At 49.4% G+C, this 13,114-nt stretch overlaps 3 protein-coding genes across 3 annotated transcripts in view; 1 reads left to right on the top strand and 2 right to left on the bottom strand.

The window, feature by feature from the left end:
* Window positions 1-13,114, bottom strand: part of LOC119446583 (probable ATP-dependent RNA helicase DDX43) — a 114,406-nt gene that overhangs the window by 22,047 nt on the left and 79,245 nt on the right. The window lies entirely within an intron of this gene.
* LOC119466270 (probable ATP-dependent RNA helicase DDX43) overlaps window positions 1-13,114 on the bottom strand; it is a 91,498-nt gene that overhangs the window by 22,929 nt on the left and 55,455 nt on the right. The window lies entirely within an intron of this gene.
* The window catches only part of LOC125944107 (uncharacterized), a 56,504-nt gene that overhangs the window by 21,621 nt on the left and 21,769 nt on the right, over window positions 1-13,114 (top strand). The window lies entirely within an intron of this gene.

Genomic DNA, 13,114 nt, shown 5'->3' with positions numbered 1-13,114 from the left:
CGATGAAAACGATCTTATAATTCTGTAAACTCCACTTAATACTAGATATAAAGCGTACAAAAGTGAGTTATTATATATCGCTCTAAAATAATTGATTATTTGTGAGTAGGACTTTTGTAAAGCTCTCTTAAACACTTTACCAGTCCCACGTAAGCTGTACATTCATATAAAAAATTGTTGGTTTGAAATGATCCGCCACACACAATTTACAAAACTGTGATGTAAATTCACGGATTCGTAAACTTCGCGCTTATATTTTATTTTTTTCACCCTACCATTGTTTGGCAATTCTTGTGAAAGATCGGAGGTCCAAAATCGAAATTCTTTTTACGGGATTTCCCACAGTTCAACTTTCTGTCTCACATGCTACATATTTTATTCAAATCTGTGCTGTGGTTGTCTCATGAAAGCATTTCTGCGTTTTACGTGTATTTTAATAGATAAATCAAAGTTGGCCTCGAGCTAAAGCTTCCTCTTAACCACAAAACGTTTATTTAAGGCATTTAATTGCTGTCCAAGTATTCGTAAACAATATACTGTACTGTGCGTTACTGCAAAGACGGCCAAAAAATTTTAAAGAAGACTTGTAGCATATAGCACAATTCTTGTCCTGGAGCTAGATTTCACAAAACGCCATTACAATTACATTACATTTTGATTGTATGAGCAATCAAAATGTGTAAGTGACTGCATGCTAAAATTTACTAAATATGTGTAATGAAGAAGAGTGACCTGTGCCTCAGCAGCATCGCCACCGGCATGAGCTCGTGGTTGCTGTCCTTGGCCGAACGCTTGTGACTGCTACGTACCCGTTCGCCTGCATCCGTTGCTATTAAACCTCTTAGCAAGTGGTGGAGGTGCTGGGTTTCGACCACCCTGGAACTGCGGAGTCGCACTCTACCCCCCATCATGCCCGAAGACGCAAGCGGCACTCCTCCAACCCCTCCACCGGCGCCGCCCACCCTGGTTTGTGCCGGCGCCTTGCATCTGCGAGATCCCCCTTTCTTCTCCGGCACAGATGAAAAAGACGTTGAAGATTGGATCTCCTCATACGAGCGAGTGAGTGCCAATAACCATTGGGACGATGCTACCAAGTTGAGAACCGTAGCATTCTATCTCTCGGACGTTGCGAAACTATGGTTTCTCAACCATGAAGGCGACCTCACTACGTGGTTGGTCTTCAAGACCATGTTTACCCAAGTTTTCGGTCGGCCAGCAGTACGAAAGCTCCGTGCAGAACACCGTTTGCGCACACGATCCCAAGAGAGCGGGGAGAATTTCACGAGCTACATTGAGGACATTCTTGACCTTTGCAAACGGGTGAACGCGTCGATGTCGGCGGAGGAGAAGATCAAACATATAATGAAGGGTATTGAGGACGACGCATTCCAAATGTTATTATCGAAGAGTCCTCGCACTGTCGTTGAAGTGATCGAATTGTGTCAGAGTTACGACGAGTTGCGCAGGCAACGGCTTCACACCAGACGTCCCCCTGCGCCCGCCGACTCTGTGTCCAGCCTTGGTGTCAGCGACGACCATGCTGCCCTGTTTCTGAAGATTCAGGAATTCGTTCGCGCAGAGGTTGCTCGCCAGCTATCTTTGATGTCTTGCGTCCCGGAACCACCACCCGCTTTGGCACCTACGATCCGCGACTTCATCCAGGAGCAAGTTTCGCAAGCCATTCCTCCAGCACGTGATCCGACGCCAGTCAATGCACCTCTCACGTACGCAGAAGCAGTTGCCCGACCTCGCCCACAAACGCTCTCGCCGCCCGCTATGCATCGACCACCGACCTTTTCGCCGCATCCTATGCCGTTACCCGATCTACAGCATTTTCCGCCTTCTCAGCCACGAGTCGGAGCTTACCCCCAACAATGGCGCACCTTCGATGACCGTCCAATATGTTTTGCTTGTGGTGGTGCTGGTCATGTGGCGCGCCATTGCCGTCGTCGCATGCTTCCTTTCCCGAACATCTGGCGAGCGCCACCGTTCCCCGCTCAATTTTCATCGTCGCCTTCCAGCCTTCCTACCTCTTCATTTTGTCCTGATCGCTCACCCGCGCCTACCCGCCGCTCACCATCTCCACGTCGTCGCTCGCTTTCTCCGACGCGTCGCCGTGCCGGACCCACCGAGCAGGAAAACTGAAGGCCGCAGTTCCCGAGGCACGAACTGCGTCTACGTCGAAATGCTCAAGTCCTCGTCCCTCTCCAGCCAACGTAATTGAAGTGTATGTCGAAGGAGTCGCCGTCCTGGCACTTGTCGATACAGGAGCCGCAGTATCTGTAATTTCCGCCAAACTCTGTCGCATACTAAAAAAAGTTCTGACGCCTTTATCCGACCTCTCCCTTCGAACCGCAACCGCTGAAAACATTACGCCTCTCGCTGCATGTACTGCTCGAGTCTTCATTCAAGGAGTTCTGTATACCGTCGAATTCGTCGTCCTGCCCTCGTGTTCCCATGACATTATATTAGGCTGGGACTTCCTTGCAAATAATAACGCCCTTATTGACTGTTGCCACGCCGAACTTGCACTTTCTGCGCTTCACGATTTTGAGACAATCGACGACCACCCTTCTAGTGATAAACTTTTTGTGTCCGAAGACAATGCCGTTCCTCCGTGCTCTTCCCTGCTTGTCCCTGTGTCGTGCGCCGCTATTTCTGAGGGCACTGTTCTCTTTACGCCCTCTAAAGTGTTCCTTCGCCGCAAATGCTCTCCGCTGCCCTTTGCTCTCCTTACTCTTCGCAGTGGCGCCACGAAGATGCTCGTCGACAATCCCACGGCGTGCCCTTTACCTTTATTTCATGGCGAATGCCTAGGCCTTGTTCAGCCGGTCGACACCTTTTGCATCTTTGACGCTCCTGCGGCTTCTACTCCTACAGACCTTAGCGCACTTTCTTGTGACCCTGCGGTTGATCAGTCCCTGCGCGACGCTTTCAACCGCTCCATCGACGATGCAACGTCATCTTCACAAAGAAGCCAGCTGCTCGCTCTGCTTCAGAAGTTCCGCGCCTCTTTTGACAGCCCTGCTTCCGGTTTGGGTCGCACATCAACCGTTTTTCACCAGATAGATACCGGCAGTCATGCACCTCTACGGCAACGCCCTTATCGGGTATCCGCCTCGGAGCGCCGTGTAATTGATGACCAGGTTGATGACATGCTCAAGCGCGGGGTTGTACAGCCTTCGAACAGTCCCTGGGCGTCACCGGTCGTTCTTGTTAAGAAAAAGGATGGCTCTATTCGGTTCTGCGTCGACTACCGACGCCTGAACAAGATAACGCGCAAGGACGTTTACCCGTTACCGCGCATCGACGACGCCCTCGACTGTTTGCAGGGAGCGGAGTTCTTTTCTTCGCTGGATTTACGTTCCGGATACTGGCAAGTCCCTATGGCACCATCTGATCAGCCATCCACTCCAGCAGGGAACCGCTGGATTATTGTTGCCATGGATCACTTGACCCGTTATGCTGAAACCGCCGCTCTGCCGACTGCCACCGCCCGCGACGTTGCATCGTTTCTGTTACACCATTTCGTTCTGCGCCACTGTGCCCCTCGCGAACTTCTGAGCGATAGAGGCCGAGCCTTTCTTGCCGATGCTTTGAAGGCACTACTCGACGAATGCCGAATCATTCACCGCACAAGTACAGCGTACCATCCGCAAACTAACGGCATGACAGAACGCTTCAACCGTACTCTTGGTGATATGCTATCAATGTACGTCGCCTCTGATCATTCAAATTGGGACCAAGTTCTCCCTTTCGTCACGTATGCGTACAATACTGCGGCCCAAGCAACTACTGGATTTTCCCCGTACTTTCTCCTATATGGCCGAGAACCATCTAATACGTTCGATACAATTCTTTCATATAAACCTGATGCGTCCGAAAGTACTCCGCTGTCTGAAGCTGCTCGACATGCTGAGGAATGCCGCCAGCTTGCCCGCTCTTTTTCCACCGAGGACCAGTGGCAGCAGCAATCCCGTCAACCAGCCGACCGTTCTGCACCTACATTTTCCCCTGGCTCTCTGGTCTGGCTTCGGGTACCCGCTACCACACCCGGCCACTCTGCAAAACTTGTCGCGAAATACCTCGGACCCTACCGCGTTCTGGAGCAAACGTCATCCGTCAATTACCTCGTGGAGCCCCTCAAGCCACCGACAGACCTGCGCAATCGCGGCCGCGAACTTGTCCACGTCTGTCGCATTAAGCCGTACTACGACCCACTAGTAGTGTCTTCGCCTTAAGCCGCCAGGATGGCGCCTTTTTCGGCGGAGGGCGATTGTAATGAAGAAGAGTGACCTGTGCCTCAGCAGCATCGCCACCGGCATGAGCTCGTGGTTGCTGTCCTTGGCCGAACGCTTGTGACTGCTACGTACCCGTTCGCCTGCATCCGTTGCTATTAAACCTCTTAGCATATGTCTTAACCCATTATCTTACGGCACATACTGCAATATACAAATTGTAGCCGGGGAGTTTGCAAGGCACATGCACTTTGAAGGAATTCTGGGGATGCAGCTAGTTTCGAGATAATAATTGCCGAACTTTGCGAGTAAATACATTGGTAGTTCAGTTACTTTTTCACTTGAGCTCATAAAATGGCGTTTAGTTAAAAACGTAAGTGGAACGACAGTGCATTTTCAGCACAAGCTTTAAGGCGAAAATCTCGAAAATGTTCTTATCCACAGAATTATTTCCAAATGGATATGCCTTGCAGAATCACCGGCTGCAATATCTCCATTGCAATATGTGCCGTAAGGTAGTTAGTAAAAAGACCTAATTAATTTCAGTAAGTACTGAATAACGTATTTAGGTTTCTCTTGCAAATAATGTCAACCTAGTCGAGTAATCCAGCTTAAGGACTTAAATATACAGGGTGCGGAAGCACCCTGTATATGACATGCCGTCGTAGTAAGAGCCCTGAACAACGTTTTTTCGGACCGGCTGTTGTGGAGAATGGAGACGGCAGTAGCTAGTTAATTCATGCAAAATGTGCACCTAAGTATTCATTTTGCGCATTGCACTAGAACAACTGTCCAGACGAATACAAGTTTTATGGGAGCTTCGCAAGCAATACCTGTTTTATATGCGTATTTGCAATGTTCACGCGAAATAGCAAGGTTGCAGTTCTGTATAAAATGCAGTGTCCGTCGTAACTAAGTTACAAAGGGAGTGTTCACGTTATGTGCAAAATATTGTATAAATTTTTATCGCAGAACTTGTGGAAATCTTTATCGGCTAAATTTATTCAAACACACAGGAGACCATTTCATTACAAGAGCGGCAGACCATTTCAACTTTACATAGCTTCCAATATCTAAGTCTGCAATATTCACGAGCCCCGCAGTTTCAAACAAAATTTAAACTCTACTCCAGGCGTAAATACGCACAAGCAACCGAAACATCCTTCAGAAAGCATGGCTGCCAACCAAGCCGGAGCACACGACGTCCTTGCCTTGACGACACTCGGCTGAGGACTCTACTCGAACTCCTCGCCGCTAATGGTTGCCCGTTCGTTACTCATAGTTGCATCAGCATGATGTGCCTGACCTCTTGGTTCGTGCCTTCATGATTGGCAACTTCCTCTGTTTGTTTGGCAGTTGTGTATCCCCCCCGGCGTGATTGTTTACCCCCATATCGCGTGGTATGGATCTGTGGTCTGTGATGTTTGGGTGCTCGCTAGTTGCCAAGAGTGTGTTTTTGCAAAGAATGGGAGGTCGCCTTTGGACATCTTAGCCTGGGTGATATGACTCATATCCCGCGCAAAGGTTCGGATACAAGGAGCCCAAGAATTTGCGCTGTATGGTGTGATTCTGCTCTTTCTGGGAGATTTTCATTAGCTAGTCATCGTAGAGCTACTCATGCATGGCAATTTGGGTGGACTTGTACGTACCCGCATAGCCTGACTTCGCCGAGAGCTTACCGGTGTTGTCCCGATTGAGAGAGGAGACAGGTACCGCTGCAGCGCAGCTGTTACTAGGGTTGGTAATGATCTTCAAGGCCACCCCCCCTCCCCGGTGTATTGTGCCACGAACCTTGAATCAGCAGTACATAAGTTGGACTCCTTTATTAGGAGAGTTCGCATTCCTGTTTATATTATTGGTAAGTATATACACTGCATGAAATAACCAGATACCTGCGACTGACAAATTTTCAGAAATAAATGATGTCCGCCGCTCGTTCTTATTCTGGAATTACTCTTATTCTTGCAATGTACAGGGTCATCCACTCTTAGGGTGAACACGGCTCAGCGTGGCCGCGCTCTGCGGAGTGCCAGTCCGTCCGGCGCGCATCGAAGTGAAGGGGAGGTGCTTCGCGTCGTCGGCTACAGCTCTTGCTTTGGTGTGAAGTAAACTTCACTAAACGCAGGCGACCGAGGCGGAGGCGTCGAGGAAAAGCGCATCTCACTAACTGAAGCATTCTCCGGCTGCTTTTGCCTAAAGCTTGTCAACAGCCTGCTTAGTCAATATGCATTAACAGAAACAAGCTTATAAACGACTTAGCATTTTTTTGTAAGTGATGAAGGTAAAAGAACCAAGTCATTCTTTGCGCACTCTTCAACAGGGTGGGGCCATTTTGTTTTACTGCCACAGCTGTTGGTGCCGTGCATCGGGACAAACTCATCAGGAGCGCTTTTCATGTGTCTTTCGCTTTTACGAACCACCCCATAATCTTTCAGTTATGAGCGACCAGCCACTAAGTTGAGCAGTCGTTGGCAGTAGCGTATCAGCATCGTACGCTGGTAAGAGAGGTTAGCATGACCCAAGCAAAAAAAAAAAGAGCTCGGCGGTAGATCGGGCGAACGCCCATGGTCAGTTGAAATGTAAACGGCCCGATCTGGGTCGGGCCGGGCTTGGCTTTTGTAAATGACCAGCCTGTTTGCCGACCACCGGGCCGGCGGGTTCCCCACGACGGCAATAGCTTGGCTTATCCGCGGCCAGCATTTTACAGCCGTAAGCTGTTATGAGCTCATTCCAATAGCCATTTCTGGTCGCGATGATGCCGCCGCCCCGTAGATGCTATCGCATGCGAAAAAAAAGTACCCGCCCTCCGCCGGGATCGAACCCACGCCCGCTGCGTGGGAGGCGGATACTCTACCACTGAGCCACGCAAGCTTCCTTTTTTCCTTTAACTGAGATACGGAAGCACCTGCTATCCGAGAGCGGGAAACGCGTTTATAAACGCGCCCTATGCAGACGCGCAGGCGCAGACAACAAAATGCGATTCAAACGCGGAACGCAAACAACGCGGTCCGAAGCCTCCGCCGGTATGGTGGCTTCATCTAGTTAAGGCGCCGGCAAACGCAACCTTTCAGACACTGTAAATTTAGCTGCAGCCTTAACTAGATGGCGCTAACATACCGACGGACGCTCGGGATCGCATTCATTGCGCTAGATTGGGCGCGTTGCAATGGGAGCGAATGTGACAGCCGTAGTTGCATTGTCGGCTGCTTGGCTGGGCCGAACGGCACTAGCCATCGGCGATGGAACGCGTCGGCTTGCACGCGCGACGGCGTCCCAAGCGCGTTGCTGACGCATTCACTCAAATTACTAGCTAGTACTGTCGAAACGCTCGTCTAGCTTACGCTGTGACTGTGCTGCGTGGGCCGCGCAGGCCTGCCATATTTTTTTTTCTTTGGCGGTATTCATATTTAGGTTTTATCCACTCAGCTTGCCCCCCCCCCCATCTCCCCTAAAAAAAAGGTAAATCAATTCATCATACTCGCCAAGTTTGCCCGGTGCCCACCTCTATGGCGTAACGCAGATGCCATGAGTCGCTTCGTGACGTATACCCCACAAAATTATTAAATCAGAATCAGAAACAGTCTTTATTTTCCTGAAGGAAAAAAAGACACCAGACAAAAACCTGTTCATTGAGCAGCTTGTCTCGGGCCCTACAGACAGCGGCAACAGCGGAAAAACAGCAGTGTATGTCGTACACCCGTACGAGAAAAAGCAATAGGAGAAAAAAGCAACAGTAGAAAAAAATGAAAAAAAGAAAGAGAAGAAAGAAACGGTTCGCACTAAACTGCGAAGAACAAAAAAGTTTACACAAATATTTCCACACATATGTAAAAAAAATTTACATATACATACACCAATACAAAACTATATTGTACACTGACATGTTATATTCACACGTACGCGTGCAAAACACCCGTAGTAGTAGCGCGCATAGACAATGCCTGCAAAATCATTCCAAACTAATCCACACAAAACAACGCACAACGCCGAATGTAAACTACATGATATAAATCTGCTACCAATTAAGCAATTCCGCTTAGAAACTGTTCCGTTAAAGCACGTTTATTTACTGCGGGGCCATCAATTAAGGTTGTATTAGCGTTCAGGGTGTAAGGTGTTACATACTTCAACATTTGTTGACCGTAATTCGTTGGAGTTTTGGGAAGACACCACTTTTCTAATTGTCGAGTGTTGGCTGGCGGTACGCGTTCTTTCAGTGCTGATATTGTGATAAGGAAGTTAGTACGAAGCATGGCTTTAGAGGTGAATAAAGAAACAATAATGTGTGGTAGCAATGGTGGGGGGAGAATATACATATGACCTTTTCCGAGGAAGAGGTGAAATGAACTGGAAGCGAATAACGACCTAATTACTTGGCAAGACGTAATGTAAGCTACAAAACACACACGTCGACTATAAATTTTTAACTCCAACAAAAAAAGAGAAAGAAAAACGTCCGCACCACTTAATTACTTTACATCAGCTTATCAATGTTATCAAAGGATTCATCGATTATTCTTCTAAATGAGAATGCGACTTCCTGCGTCAGATACGCGACAATGAACCGGGACTGCTTCCGCAAGTTTACATAAAATTTGACAAGAAAATTTTGTTGTATATTTTATTGCATGTAGCAAATGAATGTGGGGCGTAAAATTACTGCCAAATCAGTTGCTATACCGAATAGAGCAGTTTCGTGCATCACGTAAAGCGATCCACGCACACCTGCGAGCGACATTTCACGGCAATAAGACAGCCGCGGAGCAGCGGATGTCACTCCTTAGTTACTGTCGAAGTACTCATCTTGCCCTCTTGAATGGTAGAATCGATGACAAACATGATCAAATATACATTCTTGATTGAACAATCGTTCTCTAACTTCCTGTGAAATTTATGGCCGGTGTTGGTCATTTTCTTAAGTCAATTAACCAATTTGTTATAGCATCAAGAGAAGCGCGAAACGGCGCGCTAGGCTCATTACGTCGTGAGCCCGATGATGAAAAGCACTCCTGATGTATTTGTCCGGATGCAGTGCACCAACAGCTGTGGCAATAAAATAAAATGGCCCCACCCTGTTAAGGAGCGCGCAAAAAATAACTTTGTTCTTCTACCCTCATCACTTACAAAAAAAATTATAGGTCGTTTATGTGCTGAGAAGCTTGTTTCTGTTTATGCATATTGACTAAGCAGGCTGTCGACAAGCTGAAGCAAAAGCAGCCGGAAAATGCTTCAGTTAGTGAAACGCGCTTTTCCTCGACGCCGCCGCCTCGGGTGCTCGGTCGCCTGCGTTTATTGGAGTGTATTTCACAGCAAAGCAAGAGCGGCGCGCTCCCGCGCTCTAGCATAAAGCCCCTATATAGTCTTCAAACTCCGCCCAGGCGGCGCTGCGGAAAAACCCACCACCAGCGCCCCCATCGCAGCCTTGGCGCAAACTGAGTAGTGCAAAGAGATGGCGATAGTTGTCCGCAAGCGAAGCTGCATAGGCCACAATGGAGGCACGGTTTCCTAAAGATCAAAGACCTGGAAAGCTTCTTCCGCCCATCCACACTTCGGATAGGGAGGAAGCTCAGCGAGCGAAGTACGTGTACAATGTAAAAGAAGTTTCAGGTGTTATTTTGGCGCGCTGCAACTCGCAAGTACACCGAGCATCGTACGACATCGAGTTCGAGGCAAGCACTCCGACGTCCGTTCTCTAGCGCCTAAATGTGTTAAATTTGGGTACGTACATAATGTGAAAGCGATGAAGTACATATATGATTAATTCAATTAGCTATGTAGCTTACGGTCAGTGGTACATAGCTCGCTTTGTAAGGGGCGAATGGCCCTGGCGACCTTCGCCTTTTCAATTGCGTTCTCGCTTCCTGTGCGCTCGAGCATGTTATCGCGCATCTTCGAATGTTCTCTTCACAGTTGTCTTCCGTTTGTATTTGCTGCAAACGTGCGTGCCCGCTTTCGCGGGGTACAACCTAAGGCAAAACAAACCTAAAGGTGGTCGCGAACAATATTTTGGGATTTATTCGTTTGAACGCGTGTTAGCATTTGCTAGTTAAAACCGGAACGTTGAGCCTTCAGAACGAACGTGCGCGATGCTGCGTCCATTATGATGTTTATCGTGCGCGTCTTTAGTCTGCCGCTAGCTGCTCACTCCATGCTACAAGGCGCGCGCCACGGTCAGAGACTGCTGAGCTTCGGGGTAAGTGGGAACGTGACTTTAGCTCGAGACAGCTATCACGTTCATGGCAATTTACAACGCAACAGTAGCGTCAATTGCTGCGCTTCTTCGTAGCACGCGGAGCTGTCGCGGTTGCCGACGTGCTTGCCATTGTTCTGACGAGTGAGCCAACAAGCACTTCATGGCTTTATGGCAGTTTGGAGACGCGTCTGACTAGCAGAGAAATTCATAGCTCTCTTTCTGGGTGTTAAATGCGCAAAACATTCGCAATATGAACCAAAATTAAGTTAAATTATTGTTTCGCACTCGCTAGCTGCTTAGGCAACTTAGCAAGGGAGTCGGACTTGGCACTACTCAATTATTACCTCTTCACACCGGCATAAGGCGCTATGCTTCTTGCAAAACTCTGTCGAGTCTGACGTCTATACTGTAGCAGACGACGCGAAGCACCTCCCCTAGGCTCCAGTGGGCCTCCGCCGCTTCGCTTCGATGCGCGGCCGCGCCGGACTGGCGCTCCGCAGAGCGCGGCCACACTGAACCGTGTTCACCCTAAAGGCCCAACCACAAGGAACGGATTGCTGACGGATATTGGGGGTCGGCGCCAGCCGGCGGCACGCGACAGCAACGCTCAACGAGGTTTATTCACGGCTCTCAACCACAAGAGACTGTCGACTTCGATGTATTTCAAGCGTGGCGCAATGTGGCCAGATCCGTGGGACCGAGTTTAGCCGGCCAGTTTTGGAAAATGTTGCGCTAATAGAACCAACTGTTTTACTTCAAAAGGCCTTCTTCAAGTTTTAAAATTATCCGTAGCTCTAGTGCAAACATATACAGTGTTTTGCTGGTTGTCTGTGCTTTTGAAAAACGCAGAACCAGTGACAGAGCATGGATAGCATCACCAGCAGCAGCTCAGAGATGGTCATAGCTCTAGAGGACACAGACAAGAACGAGAGAACAGGGCGGTCTTGTCCGTGTACTCTAGCGCTATGACCACCTCTGATGCATCTAACCAACTAGCCCAAAAAGCCATACTTGTAAACCAGCAGCTGCCGTGCTCGCTATAAAGGCACGTGCACGCTAGCGGCAAACATGCCATATCGGCGAACCGGCCTCCAGTGCCGTAGAACATCTGCCACGAGAGAGGTGTCCGAAGTAGACGACAGCTCGGCCGGCGCACTGCCCGCTGCAGGACCGCCAGGCCAATCGACGACCGCGAATCTGCGCGCCTCCGCTACCGACGATGTAAACATCGTCTGCATCCTCTGTTCCTAGCAAAATACTTTACGCTAGATAACATGACGCGTAAATTGTACATTGTATGAAAGACGATATCCACTGTCGAATGTTAAACACAATCCGAGAGGAGCTGCAGTGCACGGCTACCGACGGCATACAACCGGATCGGCTGTGCCCGCATCGCAGCCGACGGCGCCGCTAATGTCAGCGCATTTTTGTCTTCGTGTATAATTATTGTGAAAAGTGACAACGGTGAGAAAATATTGCGGCTTGTGAGCGTCGGTGAATTCATTCCGAAGCACCGTCAGCTTTAGCTTTCGAGTGGCCGGAGTAGGCCTAGCGACGATATCGGCACCGCCGAACGATCAGCTGCGGTGAGGCTGCCGTCGCTGCCAGAGAGACCACTCCTCGGTCACTGATTGTCCACATCGCTGTACGGCTGCCGCACAAATGGGACCTGGTCCCATCCTGTCTACGGCAAGGAAATCTCGCCGCTCGCGAGCGAAACCGCCGTAATACGGAGGCCCACGAATGGCAAACGGCGTGCGGTGAGGTGGCGTGCCGGTAACGTGGACGGGCCTTAAGTGTGCACTTCGGCGTTCCTTAGATGTGCCTGTCTGGAAAGAGTACATCATTATCTATGATACCATACAAAGCTGCACCCTTTTCAATGGCCGGAGCACGCGCGAGCTATCGGCTGCTTGGGACGCGCACGAGGCACTCGCGGCACGCGGAAGTTCGCTTTGTAAATGGCCTCCGAGCTCGCTCACATTGCGCGCCGTGCCGTCTCGGAGACCATAGTTTGTTTGCCTCTTGCGTCTACCGCCACTTCCGCCATCGGCGCTGCAGTCTGGCATGCTCGGTCTTGCGGCACCGAGCGAGCGTGAACCGGCGGCGCATTGTTCTTCATGCCGCCGGCGGCCGCCGTGTGCCGCCGGTTGGCGCCGACGCCGCAAATCCGTCGAAGATTTCTCCCTTGTGGTTGCCCCTTAAGAGTGGACGACCCTGTACAACTTACGAACTTCGGTGTGTAGGTCCGATTATCTTAACGCGAAACAGTTCGAAATTAGCCATGTACGTCGCACGTTTGGTACATTGTACCTAGCTTTCTAGAAGTATGTCGGACCTACTTGTATGAAAAAACACTCCCGCGTCCGTATAACATTCTCAAAGGATACAACGGGCGTACTTCTGGCCACGACATAAAAAGAAAGCTCAAGTGAGAATGATAAATTACGCACAAACACAGTTTACGAAGGAGCCAATCTGATCTGTGAATATTCTTAAACAGAAATAACACTTGATCAAGCTCTTCATCCTTGTGGGCCTTCTTTTTGCTGCCTAGCCTTTGTGTTGTCTCAAACGCTGCAACTTAATCTTTCCCAGGCGATTTGTAACACAAAAAGGCGTACTTTAACAGTAATTAGATTTCACTTGGTTATGCGCGCGAGGCGAGGCAAAAGGAGGC

Source organism: Dermacentor silvarum, chromosome 1 (assembly GCF_013339745.2).
Source record: "Dermacentor silvarum isolate Dsil-2018 chromosome 1, BIME_Dsil_1.4, whole genome shotgun sequence".
Taxonomy (NCBI): domain Eukaryota; kingdom Metazoa; phylum Arthropoda; class Arachnida; order Ixodida; family Ixodidae; genus Dermacentor; species Dermacentor silvarum.
The sequence above is the reverse complement of the archived record's forward strand: the minus strand, read 5'-3'. Positions and strand labels throughout refer to the sequence as shown.